This window comes from Pleurodeles waltl, chromosome 4_2 (genome assembly GCF_031143425.1).
Source record: "Pleurodeles waltl isolate 20211129_DDA chromosome 4_2, aPleWal1.hap1.20221129, whole genome shotgun sequence".
Classification (NCBI taxonomy): Eukaryota; Metazoa; Chordata; class Amphibia; order Caudata; family Salamandridae; genus Pleurodeles; species Pleurodeles waltl.
In genome coordinates this window covers 756,873,612-756,890,680 of record NC_090443.1, presented here as the reverse complement: position 1 = coordinate 756,890,680, position 17,069 = coordinate 756,873,612, and positions in this window count along the sequence as shown.

Below are 17,069 nucleotides of genomic sequence, written 5' to 3'. Positions count from 1 at the left end.
AGTGTATGTTTGTGTTATACATTCACAGTGCCACATATGGCGAAAGGTATGTCCTGTGCTGCAAGTACATGCAGCACAGGCTCTAACCCACATACATATATCATTCCTATGCACACATGTTCATAAATCACCAGAGACTGTGCTCTCGGTGACACACACACAGTAGCTCTTTCATAGTGCCTTCAGTCATTGTATTCAAACCATAGTATATGCGATTTAGAAAAGATAGGCATTAAGACAATGAAGATGGGCATGGGGGTGTGTGGTAAAAATGCACAAGTTGTTTAGCCTTCAGTAGCTCACAATGTTTTTTCACTGATCAGACATAGGCGGTCATTCTGACCCTGGCGGTCTTTGACCGCCAGGGCGGAGGACCGCGGGAGCACCGCCGACAGGCCGGCGGTGCTCCAATGGGGATTCCGACCGCGGCGGTAAAGCCGCGGTCGGACCGGCACCACTGGCGGGCTCCCGCCAGTGTACCGCCGCCCATTGAATCCTCCACGGCGGCGCAGCTTGCTGCACCGCCGCGGGGATTCCGACCCCCCCTACCGCCATCCAGATCCCGGCGGTCCGACCGCCGGGATCCGGATGGCGGTAGGGGAGGTCGCGGGGCCCCTGGGGGCCCCTGCAGTGCCCATGCCACTGGCATGGGCATTGCAGGGGCCCCCGTAAGAGGGCCCCTACATGTATTTCACTGTCTGCTGCGCAGACAGTGAAATACGCGACGGGTGCAACTGCACCCGTCGCACAGCTTCCACTCCGCCGGCTCGATTCCGAGCCGGCTTCATCGTGGAAGCCTCTTTCCCGCTGGGCTGGCGGGCGGTCTGAAGGCGACCGCCCGCCAGCCCAGCGGGAAAGTCAGAATTACCGCCGCGGTCTTTCGACCGCGGAACGGTAACCTGACGGCGGGACTTTGGCGGGCGGCCTCCGCCGCCCGCCAAGGTCAGAATGAGGGCCATAGTTCTCACAACAGAAAAATGTTTCAGACCCCTGGCCTAGGTGATATTAGTGGCCTCAATCTGTAAAATCGGGACATTACAAGGGATAAGTGCACTCAACAGGTCACTACAATTATTTGGTTTTATGTAAGCAATACATTTGAAAATATATGCTATACTAACTTACAATGAAGGCTTGTGATAGATTGACCACAATTGTGTTAAATTAATGCAAACAAACAAACCTTCACAAAAAAGGCTTTTTTTTCTTTCATTTTTGTATCCATACAGATCTCCGACCAGCAAAAAAACCAAAATACATCTAGAAGACCATCACAAAGAAGGTGCAGAACCTTAGGGTCTGCAAGCCATGCAGCATCCATTGAAGGAAGAGATGGGAGGACCTACTACGTTGGACCAAAAAGTCAGCAGAAGTCCAGCTTGGCCAGTCCTCCCAGCATAGTAAGTGCGTGCGCCGCACCACATCCCCTCTAATTTCCCACATATTTGCAGTGACATATCCCCACCTTAATGGGCAGTTGAGAGCCCAAAAGCAGCATCAAGGGATTACAGTATTTATTGAGTTATTATTGTTAGATTTATTTTTATTTTTTGTTACAGCAACATATTATGGCATCAACATAAAGGATGAACCACGTCCAATGCACAAGAAGAGTTCTGAAAGTTAAAAGTTTTGAGCAACATTTTTTTAAACATGATACCACTATGTTTCTGATCACTACCAAAGGGCTGTTTTGACCAGACACATGCCTGTCTAAGTAAAAAAAAAAGTACATTCTTTTGTTTGATGTTATAAGGGGCAATTATACCAAACACGCCACAATGTATAATTGTATGGGGTGTGATACCCCATCGCAATTGTGAAGGATGTTCTGTTGGGCCAATTACAGGTGACCTAGCACAAAATGGACTTCTGATACAGTGGATGCTCCAAATGTGACACTGGTGAGTTGGTATCATAGACAAACAATAGTGAGCATGTGAGCCAAAATGATTAGAAAGATGAGTACAATGTCAACATATGTTTAATAAAAACATGTAACAGATAGTGTAACTAATTTCATCAATACAAGTCCATTTATGTTAAAAGTTGCAGAGTGGCACAAATCTTCACAAATGTGCATGTAAGTCAATCGGTTTTTCAAACATGATTTTGATCAGCATACATTTCTGAATTAGACAGTACTGTGTACACATTGGAGACAGAGTAACACATACACCAAACCAAAGTTTTCTGTCCTTTGTTATGTCCATATTGAAGAGAAGGATTTTAGTGTAAGGGACTTTTGCAACAGACACAAGAAGTATACCCATACGTACACATAAACACAAACACTCAAGATACACAAACAAATACCCATTCAACCACCACCACAGTCACCACACTCACCACTAGACCCACAAGCACCATCACTACACCCAAAACAACATACACCACTACAGACAGAATCATCATAACTACCACCACCACACCCACAACCACAACACCCACCACCACAGACACAAGCGCCACAACCACTACCACAACCACCACCACACCAATCATTAGCACACCCACAATCACCACAATGACAGCACACCCATAGCCACCACCACACCCGTAAGCACCACAACCACAACATTCACCTCAACAGCACCCTCATCGAAACAAACACACTCACACAAAAGCACACTTTCAGGCAAAACAACACCCACTAAATCCAAGCTCACACACTCACCCTAACACCAAACACCTGCTAAACCAAACCCAGCCAAGCATACACTAGACACACATGCAGCTGTGAAGGATAGAGGCACACACACCACAACAACACCAACCACATGAACAGCACACTCATCCAAAGAAACACACTCACACAAAATCACACAAAAAAACAATACTGCAAGGAAATGCCACTTGGCATGGTTACCCTCTGACTTTTTGCCTTTGCTGATCCCAAGTTATGATTTGAAAGTGTGCTGAGGCCTGCTAACCAGGCCCCAGCACCAGTGTTCTTTCCGTAACCTGTACCTTTGTTTCCACAATTGGCACACCCTGGCATCCAGGTAAGTCCCTTGTAACCGATACCCCTGGTACCAAGGGCCCTGATGCCAGTGAAGGTCTCTAAGGGCTGCAGCATGTCTTATGCCACCCTGAAGACCCCTCACTCAGCACAGATACACTGCTTGCCAGCTTGTGTGTGCTGGTGGGGATAAAAAGACTAAGTCGACATGGCACTCCCCTCAGGGTGCCATGCCAACCTCACACTGCCTACGCGTATAGATAAGTCACCCCTCTAGCAGGCCCTACAGCCCTAAGGCAGGGTGCACTATACCATAGGTGAGGGCATAAGTGCATGAGCACTATGCCCCTACAGTGTCTAAGCAAAACCTTAGACATTGTAAGTGCAGGGTAGCCATAAGAGTATATGGTCTGGGAGTCTGTCATACACAAACTCCACAGCACCATAATGGCTACACTGAAAACTGGGAAGTTTGGTATCAAACTTCTCAGCACAATAAATGCACACTGATGCCAGTGTACATTTTATTGTAAAATACACCCCAGAGGGCATCTTAGAGATGCCCCCTGAAACCATACCCGACTACCAGTGTGGGCTGAATAGTTTTAGCAGCCTGCCACACACCAGACATGTTGCTGGCCACATGGGGAGAGTGCCTTTGTCACTCTGTGGCTAGTAACAAAGCCTGTACTGGGTGGTGGTGCTTCTCACCTCCCCCTGCAGGAACTGTAACACCTGGCGGTGAGCCTCAAAGGCTCACCCCCTTTGTTACAGCACCCCAGGGCACTCCAGTTAGTGGAGATGCCCGCCCCCTCCGGCCACGGCCCCACTTTTGGCAGCATGGCCGGAGGAGATAGTGAGAAAAACAAGGAGGAGTGACTGGCCAGTCAGGACAGCCCCTAAGGTGTCCTGAGCTGAGGTGACTCTGACTTTTAGAAATCCTCCATCTTGCAGTTGGAGGACTCCCACAATAGGATTAGGGATGTGCCCCCCTCCCCTCAGGGAGGAGGCACAAAGAGGGTGTAGCCACCCTCAGGGCTAGTAGCCATTGGCTACTAACCCCCCAGACCTAAACACACCCCTTAATCGAGTATTTAGGGGCTCCCAGAACCCAGCAAGATAGATTCCTGCAACCTAAGACGAAGAAGGACTGCTGAGCTGAAAAACCTGCAGAGAAGACAGAGACACCAACTGCTTTGGCCCCAGCTCTACCGGCCTGTCTCCCTACTTAAAAGAACTGCTCCAGCGACACATTCCACAGGGTCCAGCGACCTCTGAAGCCTCAGAGGACTACCCTGCATCTAAAAGGACTAAGAACTCCCGAGGACAGTGGCTCTGCTCCAAGAAAGAAGCATCTTTTCAACAAAGAAGCAACTTTGAAAGAACTCATGTTTCCAGCCGGAAGCGTGAGACTTAGCACTCTACACCCGACGCCCCCGGCTCGACTTGTGGAGAAACAACACTACAGGGAGGACTCCCCAGCGACTGAGAGCCCGTGAGTAGCCAGAGTTGACCCCCCTGAGCCCCCACAGCGATGCCTGCAGAGGGAATCCAGAGGCTCCCCCTGACCGCGACTGCCTGCTTCTAAGAACCCGACACCTGGTAAGGACCCTGCACCCGCAGCCCCCAGGACCTGAAGGATCCGACCTCCAGTGCAGGAGCGACCCCCAGGTGGCCCTCTCCCTTGCCCAGGTGGTGGCTACCCCGAGGAGCCCCCCCCTTGCCTGCCTGCATCGCTGAAGAGACCCCTAGGTCTCCCTTTGAACTCCATTGCAAACCCGACACCTGTTTTCACACTGCACCCGGCTGCCCCCGTGCCGCAGAGGGTGTACTTTTTGTGCTGACTTGTGTCTCCCCGGTGCCCTACAAAACCCCCCTGGTCTGCCCTCCGAAGACGTGGGTACTTACCTGCTGGCAGACTGGAACCGGGGCACCCCCTTTTCCAATGAAGCCTATGCTTAAAGTTCCTAAGTGAAATACCTTTCAATTAAAGTATTGTTTGTAAATCTTGATCCTGTGGTTCTTAAAATAAACTAAGAAAATATATTTTTCTATACAAAAACCTATTGGCCTGGAATTGTCTTTGAGTGTGTGTTCCTCATTTATTGCCTGTGTGTGTACAACAAATGCTTAACACTACCCTCTGATAAGCCTACTGCTCGACCACACTACCACAAAATAGAGCATCAGAATTATCTCTTTTTGCCACTATCTTCCCTGTAAGGGGAACCCTCGGACTCTGTGCATGCTATTTCTTACTTTGGAATAGTGCATACAGAGCCAACTTCCTACAATACCAATCAAACACAAACACACATTCACCCAAACAACAAACACCTACCAAGAAACACACACCCAAATATACACCACATACCTCAAACCCACATGCACCTACAAAACAGACAGACACAGACACATCACCCCCCCTTCAGCCCCTTCTATCTCTCAAACTCAATCCTCTCCCACCCCTCTCACTGTACTTCTTGACCCAAATCAATGTCGTACCTGTCCCTGATCCCTGTAAAACCCAAGCCCACCCATCTCAAGAAGGACCCTTGAGAGTTTGTTCCTTGGCAGTGTACTTAGGAGGCACGTTCTGGGACAAAACACACCACTTGATGCTGTGCATCCCTTTTTGGACAATGTTTGGACACATTTTATTTACTTCATAATAAAGATTTTGAGAGAAGTATTTCATTTTTTAATACCTTATTTTTCTTTTCACAAATTTGGTTCTGACATTATTCTTTTTTTACAAGTTATTAGTTAGTTACAAATTTAACTATAAAATGTGAGTAACATAAAATGTATTTCATTTATGACAGTGAACAGGAAATCTTTTTACTATCATATTTGTCTGGTGTATACATCAGTGATAAACATTTGTAATAGACATGGTAATTGTGGTGAAATCATTCATCATGATAATGGACAAACACCAAAATTAAACATGTTTACATTTTTTTAACATGTTAATACAGGTGCTTTCTTTTTTTTTTTATTAATACGTTTTAAAAATAAACACAAGCAATACAGATTAACAAATTTAGAGTTAAATAAAATGTGATGATGTACAGAAAATGCACCAGACAAGTGAAATTGTGACATTAATACATATATGAGATGTTTTGTGCTTAGAATTAACATTGATTTTACATTTCTTATAAACCAACGCTATATATATAATATATATATAATATTTAATTGTTTAGGGAAAACGATTGCACACACCTGTATGGGCACATTTTAAATTTGGGATTGATGTGACTTTTTGTGTAGGTGTCCATTAGCATGAAGGCATTTTGCACCAAATTTGTAAATGTAAATGAAATATACAGGTGTGATTCTTAAACTACCACATTACATGCATATGAATTGTACATTATTACACTATTGCTTGAAAGTATGAATTGAAAATACACAAGTAGAGAGCTAATGTAAACAGACTATTCTGCTGGTAGTAGATAAAACATACACTTGCCTCAGATTCCGGCAATTATGGGGTTGATTTGTGTTGTGGTCAAGTAGCAGCTGCAAAGGAAGCACTTGTACAATTGGGTCCATGACAGCAAGGGAAGTGAAAAAGGAAAAAAAAGGTAAGCTTTGAGCTTATATCCTTTCTAATCCAACTCAGTTGTGGAGGTTTACTTGCCACAGTTAAGTCGAAGGGAAAGCACATCGTGATTGGCCCAGTGGAAAAACTGAGTGTGGTCCCACCAACAGCTGCTTTTGCCTATGGCACTGTTGATGTGCGTGTAAAAATTGTGCTGTGATGGCAGGTCGCCAACGGATTATTATCTATGGGCTTGCCAGCATCTAAATAGAGTGGGCGAACCACCTATTCAGCAGACAGAGTATTCAATAGAAAAATAATGGCAGGACTGATTCTGCCAATATCTAAAAAATGCATTAAGGGGAATATTTACAAGCCCCTAGCTCCACCGGAGTGTCACTTTTTGTGACGCTCCATGGCTCTGTGCACTGTGTCATATTTACAAGGCAGTGTTAAGCCACTTTTTGTGGCTTAACTCCACCTTGTAAATATGGCCCCTTCACACGCATCACTTTGCGTAAAAAGGGTGTGCAAAGGCTGTTGCTGTGGGAGTTCCTCAGCAACACCCATTGCATTTTGACGCTACCCCAGATTTATGAGATTTCGTAAATCGGAGGAAGCACCAAAAACTAATACCACCACAGGGATGGCACAACAAGGATTCTGGTGGTGGAGGTTCAAAATATTTTCAAAGGCTATGTTAGAAATGGGGTTTCTGGTTGGCTATGGTATGTACCTCAGCCAGGCAGAACCTACCCACTCTAGTCAGGGCAAGGGAGTTACACGTCTAACATCTATATACCGTGAATATATATTTCCAACTCTGTACCTTATTGAATTTGTCAAGCACAAATGGATTCGCTCCATACTCATAAGGCAGGGCATTTCCAATGCAATCCTATGAGGAGGCAGCACTCACAGCAGTGAGACACCAAGTTAGGCTGTTTGTCACTACCAGGACATGTCATGCAACATGGCACATGTCCTGCCTTCTACATACATGGCACCCTGCCCAAAGGACTAGCTAGGGCGTACCTTAGGGGTGACTTACATGTAGTAAAAGGGGAGTTCTGGGCCTGGCAAGTAAATTTAGATGCCAGGTCCCTGTGGCAGGAAACTGCGCACACAGGCTCTGCGCTAGCAGGCCTTAGATAGGTTTGACAGGCTACTTCAGTGGGTGGCCAAGAAGTGCTGCATGCCCACTAGTAGCATTTAATTTATAGGCCCTGGGTATAGGAATACCACTTCACAAGGGACTTATAGGTAAATTAAATATGCCAATTAGGTATAATCCAATCATACCAAATTTGTAAGGGAGAGCACATGCACTTTAGCACTGGTTAGCAGTGAAAAAGTGCTCTGAGTCAAAACATCAGCCAACAAAGGTCAGAAAAATAAGGAGGCAAAAAGGAAAAAGTCTGGGGAATGACCCTGTAAAATGGCCAGGTCCAATAGGCTACATGAATGGTGGGGTGAACCATTGGTAACATTTAATAGGAATTGTTTTTTATTTCAAATAACTAACATGGCTACTCCTACAAAGTATGCAATCTGGTAAGTTTTATAAATTCCCTGGAAAGTCCGAAATTTTGTGCTATTGTCAGTCTTGTAAATTTTCGGTTTCATTAACAGTGCTGGAGTCATACTCACTCTTCATTGTTGATGTATACCGATCAATGCAGGCACTGTGTGACTCTACAGTTCTAAAGCCTGTTGATTTGTGCTATTTCTCTCACTGGACTTTTCCTCTGTGGACCAAAAGGGGATGATCTGCAGCTTTCCTGTTTATAGCGCTTCTAAGCAAGTATTGTCATTGGAACTATCTTACATGTGTGGCTTTAAGATTTAGGTGGTCATTACAACATTGGCGGTAAAACCCGCTTACCGCCGTGCAGAACACCGCCAACATACTGCTGCGGCTGCGGAATTCCGCCACAGCTATTATGACCCACTTTTCGGAATCCGACAAAATTCAGACACCCACATAAGTCCGCCACACCAAAGGTCAGTGATAAACTGGCAAAAACAAAACCTCCGCCATCACACCAACAGAAATACGCCCACACTATCACGACACACGAATCCACGCGGCAGTCTTTCAACCGCAGTATTCCATTGGCGGTACACACCGCCGCGCTTAAAATACACACATCCTTACAAAACACAGCCACATTGGACAATTCGAAATACACACACCTGAGAGACATACACACACCACTCCCACACACCCATTACAATATAAAACACACACCCACATCACCCACAAACCCCTATGACAAAAATTTCTGAAAGAAGGCCAGAGAAAGACGCCACCATCCACAAACTAGCATCCACAGGCACTCAACACCATCACCCACACAACTTCCACGTACAAAACACCACACACCACTACATATCACCACACTTATCACCACACACTCCACCCCACACATCACCTACACCACCCCATGGCACGGCAAAGACACCCCAGGTTCTAGGAGGAGGAGCTCAGGGTCATGGTGGAGGAAATTGTCCAGGAAGAGCCACAGCTATTTGGAGCACAGGTGCAGCACACCTCAATTGCAAGGAAGATGGAGCTATGGAGAAGAATAGTCGAAAGGGTCAACGCAGTGGGACAACACCCAAGAAATCGTGACAACATCAGGAAGAGGTGGAATGACCTACGGGGGAAGGTGCGTTCAGTGGTCTCAAGACACCACCTGGCGGTTCAGCGGACTGACGGCGGACCCCCACCTCCTCCCCCACAACTAACAACATGGGAGGAGCAGGTCTTGGCGATTCTGCATCCTGAGGGCCTCGCAGGAGTAGCAGGAGGAATGGACTCTGGTAAGTCAAAGCTTTACTAATATATCCCCCACCCTTCCTGCATGCCATCACAAACTCCTACCTGTACCCTCACCCTCAGCACTCCACCAACTCACATATACCCCACTATCACAAACCACCCATCCCTACACCAAGCCCTGCATGCAATTCCAACGCATGGACACCCATCACTAAAGCATGCCCACTGCACATACCCATACAACCCCCTAAACCATCATCACACGTGTCCCCACAGAGGAATGCAAGCACTGGGGTACACCGGTCACCCACCCATTGCCCACCATGATACACACAGATGCAATAATTAAGCTTTTACACACCTGCAGGACCAAGACCCAATGTCACCACACAGGAGGGTCCAGACATCTCCACCCCGCCCACAGAAGAGGCCCACAGTGATGACAGCAGCTCTGTCCAACTGGATCCAGATGACCAGCCCGGACCATCGTGGGCCTCGGGACAGTCGGTTCCCCTCGCACAGGCACAGGCCACCACAGACCTTCCACCCTCTGCTAACACCAGCACAGCACCCACCCAGCGGGCCCATACCTCCGTACCCAGGACACGTCAATCTGCTGTGTGTCCACCACTACAGGGAACCCAGGATAACCCACCACCCCAACAACAACAGGGACCTGGGGGCAGTGGCAGTGGGCACACGGTCCAGGGGACGGAGGCCCAGGAACACAGGGTAACTGGGAGGGCTGCTGTGCGACAGGGGGAGGACAGGCCAAGGGAACCCACTCTCCATGAGGCCCTCTCCTCCATCATGGGAGCATACCACCACTCCCAGGAAATGATGGCAACGGTCCTGGCCAAGTTTCAGGAGACCCAGTGCATGCAGGAGGAACAGTATCTGGGGTTCAGGGAGGAACTCAGAACCATCAGCTCCGCCCTGGGCACCATCGTAGGGGTGCTGAAGGAAATACTAAACACCAGGAGGGACACTGTGGCACTACAAGGGGCCCCTGACACTAGCATGGACGATGAACTGCCCACCACCCCTGCCGGCGCTAGTGGACAGGAGGCACCGCCACAGGACCACCACACCAGCACCCCACCCCCTGCAGATGGAGAACCACCCCGCAAGCGGTCCCTGAGATCCAGGAACAAGACAGAGCACGATGCCAATACCCCCGCCAAGAAATGAGACCACTCTGATTGTCAACCCACTGTCCCACTTTGTCACCCTGTCCATATTGGAACTGCCCCAGATCCACTTCCTATGCCCATATGGGCAATGCACCTATGAGACAAATAGACTGGACTCTGCCATGGACACTCCTCCGCCATCACCCCTCACCATTTAACTTCCCCCTCCAATATTTTGCATTTAAATAAACACACCTAAAGCACCAAGATCTGGAGTCTGTCTGTGATTTTGAAATAGTGTATTTGCAATTACAGTGACCAAATTTCCAGGAAATAGTAATGTCAACATACCTATGTCACACAGCTCTAGTCCATGAGGAATCTAAGCAGATGACTCACGTTGGGACCCACACCTGTGAAACCGTAAGGGACAGTGACAACTCAGTGACCATACACTGAGTGAAATCGACAGACAGGATGGAGGTAGAAGTGTAAAAGTACTTGTAGTAGGCAGGAATGTATTCTCACCTGTGTTTCACTGGAAATATTGCTGGATCACTGAGTCCCTGTTGTCAATGTCTTCTTCCTCTGCTTCCTCCTCATCACCGTCCACAGGCTCCACAGCTGCCACAACACCGCCATCTGGACCATCCTCTGCAGAAAAGGCACCTGTCGTCGCAAAGCCAAATTATGAAGCATAATGTACAGCAGGCCATGATGATCTGACACACCTTCTTTGGTGAGTAGAATAGGGATCCACCTGTCATATGGAGGCACCTAAACCTGGCCTTCAGGAGGCCAAAGGTGCATTCGATCACCCTCCTAGTCTGCCCTTGGGCCTCATTGTCGCGTTCCTCTGCCCTGGAATTCCTCACTGGGGTCAGTAGCCATGACAGGTTGGGGTAACCAGAGCCCCCTAATAGCCACACCCGGTGCCTCTGTAGTTGACCCATCACATAAAGGATGCTGCTATTCCGCAGGATGTAGGCATCATGCACTGAGGCAGGGAACATGGCATTCACATGGGAGATGTACTGGTCTGCCAAACATACCATTTGTACATTCATGGAATGATAACTCTTCCAGTTCCTGTACACCTGTTCACTCATGTGGGGGGGGACCAAAGCCACATGGGTCCCATCAATGGCACCTATGATGTTGGGGATATGTCCAAGGGCATAGAAGTCACCTTTCACTGTAGGAAAGTCTTCCACCTGAGGGAAAATGATGTAGCTCCGCAAGTGTTTTAGCTGGGCAGACAACACTCTGGACAACACGCTGGAAAACATCGGCTGGGACATCCCTGATGCTATTGCGACAGTTGTTTGAAAAGACCCACTTGCAAGGAAATGGAGCACTGATAGCACCTGCACTTGAGGGGGGATTCCTGTGGGTAATGGCGGATTGCTGACATCAGGTCTGGCTCCAACTGGCTACACAGTTACTGGATTGTGGCACGGTCAAACCTGTAGGTAATGATCAAATGTCTTTCCTCCATTGTCGACAGGTCCACCAGCGGTCGGTACACCGGAGGATTCCGCCATCTCCTCACATGTCCCAGCGGAGGGTGCCTATGAAGGACAACAGCGACCACAGAGTCAAACAACTCCGAGGTATGTACCCACAGTATGCACAGAACACCAATCATACACAAAATGTGGCCTGTATGTGTGTTGAGACTAGGCCTAGGTATGTGTGACGCAGTTGGTAACTAGGCCATGTGGGCCCCTGAAATGGCGGCTGCCTGACCTCTAAAGCGGGACAATGGGATGTGAGGTAACTGCGCTGGCGTTGTACACCATCGCGGTAGGCGGGCGAAGACCGCGGCGCAATGCTGCATTGGTTAACATTGGACCCTATGGGTCCCAGGAGCCAATGACGATGTACATCGGCGGTGATGGTACGCACTGCCGCGGACGTGACCGCCATTTTCTAGCTGTTGAATCACTCGATACCTGATCTTCGACAGGAGAGGACCTACACTGCAAGTGCTGCTGTGACCTTGGTCTGGAAGATACAATGGCTCGTGCATCTGGTGAAAGGGCCCCTCCCTTCACTGCAGAGGAGTTGGAGAAGCTCGTCGACGGGGTCCTCCCCCAGTACATGCTACTCTACGGTCCTCCAGACCAACAGGTAAGTACACAGGGAGCATGTTGTATGGGCTATGCCTGTGTGGAGAGGGCTGGTTGTAAGAAGGAAAGGGCCAGAGTTCTGAGTGCATGAAAGACGGTGAATGCATGTGCCACATGGCAAGGGTAGGGATGTGGGCCACTCACTTTGACGGTGCTGTTGGTAATGACTTCTCTTCTTCCCCTGTACATTTCATGTAGGTCAGCGCCCACCAGAAGAAGGATATTTGGCGTGCCATCGCCAAGGACGTCCGGACCCTGGGGGTCCACCACAGATGGAGCACCCACTTCCGGAAGAGATGGGAGGACATTCACCGCTGGAGCAAGAAGACGGCGGAGGCTCAGCTTTGGATGGCCTCCCAACGTGGGAGGGGTGCCCGTCGAACCATGACCCCCCTGATGTTCTGGATCCTGGCAGTGGCCTACCCTGAGTTGGATGAGCGCTTGAGGGCATCACAGCAGCCACAAGGGGGTGAGTACAGTCTCATCAAGCTGACTCTGCGCGCTTTGTGATGTATCTGGGTGGGGGATGTGGGCTCCCCTAGGCCAGTCGAACTTGGTAGGGTAGCTCTCTTGTTAGGCAGGCTCTGTGGCACTCCAATCCCAATAGTGGTATTGGCCACCTACAACCAGTCAGGCTCCTGTGGGTTTCAGGTGGGCAGCAAATGGGTTTCGGCATAGTCCCCCCATGGGCAGGTGATTTCCCTACAAACAGTTAGTGCATGGCCTAGTGCATAGGGCTGCTCCCTGTGTGTTGTGTGGGCCAACGGCAGTGGTGTTGCTGGCATTGACCATGTGTCTCCTCTGTCTTTCCCCCCTTTTTGTTTTGTCACCCTGTCCTTGTGTGCATTAGCATCATCTGGCAAAGGAGCAGTGGCACCGGAGCAGGAGGGAGCTGCAACCACATGGCCCAGGAGGGTGAATGTACGGAGTCTGAAGGCACAAGTGGGAGGGAGGGCGAGGGTAGCTCCACGACGGGGAAAGGATGGGACACCAGCGACAGCAACTCCTCCTCTGATGGGAGTTCCCCTGCGGTGGCAGGCACCTCTGTGCCCACCGCAACAACAGGTACAGCCGCCACCCCCCCTACCAGCACCGCCCTCCCAGCAGCCCCTGAGCATATTTCCCGTGCTCACTGCCAGAGTTAGCCCTGCTGCCCTCAGTGAGGAGGCTATTGACCTCCTGAGATCCCCCACTGTTGGGCAGTCAATCATTTTGAATGCCATCCATGGTGTGGAGAGGCATTTGCAGCAAACAAATGCATACCTGGAGGACATTCATTTTGGAGTGGCAGTTCAACAGAGAGCATTTCAGGCTCTGGCCTCAGCACCAATAGCAGCCATTGTCCCTGTGTCTAGCCTCCCTCCTCCAACTTCCTCTAGCCAGTCCCAATCTCCTCAACCCCAATCTATCCCAAGCACACCTTCAGACCAGCATTCACCCAAATCAACACACAAAGTGGCCCAGGCAAACATAAGCACCACACATCTCACAGGCACTCACACAAGCACCATCCCCATGTAGACACACCAACATCCATGGCCTCCTCTGTGTCCCCCTCCTCCACGTCCTTCACCTCCCTCCCAGTCTCGTCTCCACTCACAACTGCATGCACTACATCCTCAGTCACTACCTCTATCACCAGCACGCCCATCACTACACATCGCTCACGTGCTATCACCACCCCCAATACCATTCACAAGTTCCCTGTGTCGTCTCCCAGTGTGTCTATGAGCCCTCCTGCTAAAGTACACAAATGCTGGCCCACACCAACTCAACAGCCATCCACCTCACAACAGCCTCCAACCCATGCACCTTCACCCAAACTCAGCAGACGTACACCTCCTACAACCACTACCTCTTCCTCCACTCCGAAACCCCCTCCATCTTCCATTCCCAGTGTGTCTAAAAAACTTTTTCTGACTTTCCATTGACCTCTTCCCTAAACCTCCCCCGTCCTTCCCCTAGGGCCAGGTTGTCTAGAGCCCACACCAGCACCTCAGCCACCAAATCGTCGTCCACTGTGGTGTGCAAGTCTGGGACGATGGAAGGGGGCACCCATCAGGACTGCCATTGTGCCACCTACTGAAGCCAAGGGCTACCCAATTCCGCCACCTGCTAAGGTAAAGATGGGGCCAGCATGCAGGAGAGAAGAGCCGCACCACCCACCCAGCAAGGCCTCATCCAGAACCAAAGAGGACAGTGCCAAGGTCCCAGCAGTGACTTCCAGGGTAGGGAAGGGACACAAGAGCAAAGCAAAGTCACCTCAGGGCACGGAGCCTCCGGGTGAGGGACTGGTGACCCCCATTTCTCAAGACAGCCCAGCAACCTGTACCGCAGTGACCATCGCCGCAACGACCACCACCTGCACCGCCACCTGAACTGCCACCTGCACCGCCATCTGCACCGCCACCTGCACAGTAGCTGCCGCTACTACAGTCACCAGCATCATCCCCAGTGGGCAGCCTTCCGAGGCTGCAGGAGACGGCCTGGTGTCTCCCTCAACTACTACAGAAACCTGCCCCACGGGCAGCACCGGCAGCATCTCCGCCGCAGACACTGCCGCAGCCACCTCCACCTGACCCGTGACGTGCCCAGGCAGTGCCACTACAGCGGACATCAGCACCATCCCCAGTGGGTAGCCGTCCGAGGCTGCAGGAGCTGTCCTGGACCCTGCACACACTACATGAGGCACCACCACCAGCACTGGCTCTACCAGCAGTTTGCAGCCTAAGTCGTCGCAAGGTGGAGTGTGTCTCTGCCTCCATGGAGTATCATGCTACCTGGTACCGGAAACTCAGGTGAGGGAATGGGAACTGCCACACCCCAGATGCAGCATCACTGCCCACCATGCTCCCTCCAGAACCAGTGGAGAAAAGCTTCCACTAACCCAGTCCTTAGCAGGATGAAGCACTCTGGGCACCAAGCCCCCTCCAGAACCAGTGGAGAAAAGCATCCGTTTGAGAGACTGTGGCTTTGCACTCCCCAGGAGCAAGAAGTAGGCAACCCACCCACTTGAGAGACTTGAGAGACTGTGGCTTTGCACTCTCCAGGACCAGGCAGTGGGCAACCCACCCACTTGAGAGACTTGAGAGACTGTGGCTTTGCACTCCCCAGGAGCAAGCAGCGGGCATGGAGCCCCCTCGAGGAGCAGTGGCGTTGTCCCATCATCCGGTTGAGGTGCCCCCTCCCCTTCCCCCTGAGGTGCCTGTGTGTTTTCCACCTGATGCCCCTGCAGTGTTCTTTCCATTTTGAGGCAGGTGTCATGTGTGGGCTTCGCCCATGCTTTTTGGGACCAAAGGTCCACGGACATTTAATGGGACAGTGTACGGACTTGTGTACTTGCTGCTAATATTTATATATACTGATGAATATAAGTTATCTTGGCCTATCTGATCGTTCGATTATTACACTTGTTGAACTCATTTCATTTGGTCCTTGCATTCTTCCAGGGGGTGGCGGGGTGTATCTCTGATGTGATTGGATATGTGTGTGTTGTTGTTGGTGGGGGTATTGCGTTTTGCATGTGTGTGTCACTCTCTTTTTCCCTCCTCCCCTCCCCGGTGTGCCAGGTGCAGTACTCACCGTGGTCATCGCCGCCGTCTTTGATGTTCCTGGTAGATTAGGAGGAAGACCAGCATCGGCAGGACCTGTAACTCGGGCGTCCTGATTGTTCATAAAGTGTCGAAAGGTGAGTGGTTTTCCTTCTGTGTTCTGTTTCCGCCGTGCTTTTGATGGCGTTGGTACCGCCCCAGAAAATCTGGCGGATTGGTGCCTTGTAATAGTGTGGCTGGTACATTGTCTTCTGCCTGATGTGCCTGATGTGGCGGTATCTCTCCAACCTAATTGTGTAGACCTTTTCCTGTTCTGAAGTCATTTTGTCTCATGGAAAGGAAGGAAATATGTATCAGACAAAGCTGGACTTTTACATGTTGTCATCAGTATTAGGCTTACATTTTTAAAAACATCACATGTGTCAGGTCCAGCCAAAAAAACACTTATTGAAGAAAAATTGACCAGCCATCACAAGAAACAAAAGCTTCTCCTAATGTAACAGTGCCAATGTACTCAAGTGGTGGCAGTGTAAGTGTATGAAATGGCAATGCCTGCCCAAATAAACATATAACCATAATAATACTAAGACATTAAGGAACTATGATGTTGTGTACACATGAAATGGTACACATCGTCCTCCTAGGGACTCCCTGGGGTTTGTTATGCAGCATGCAGCAAGGAATATTCTGGGCCAGTAACCCATGTGAAAAGAGTAATATTTAGGAAGTACTGATATTGTGCCTCAGCATTGCATAACTGATATGGCAAATACACAAGGCCATACACATTGCAGGATAGACTGGCTCTGTGCCAGGAAACTGAAACATTGATGGAAATTGGCCATCTATCTCAATTCAAACAGATCTGTTGGACACTTCTCCAATATTGAGTCATGAAAATACCACAAACCCTATTACGTAGCTCGTATAATGAAATTTAAGCAATAACATGT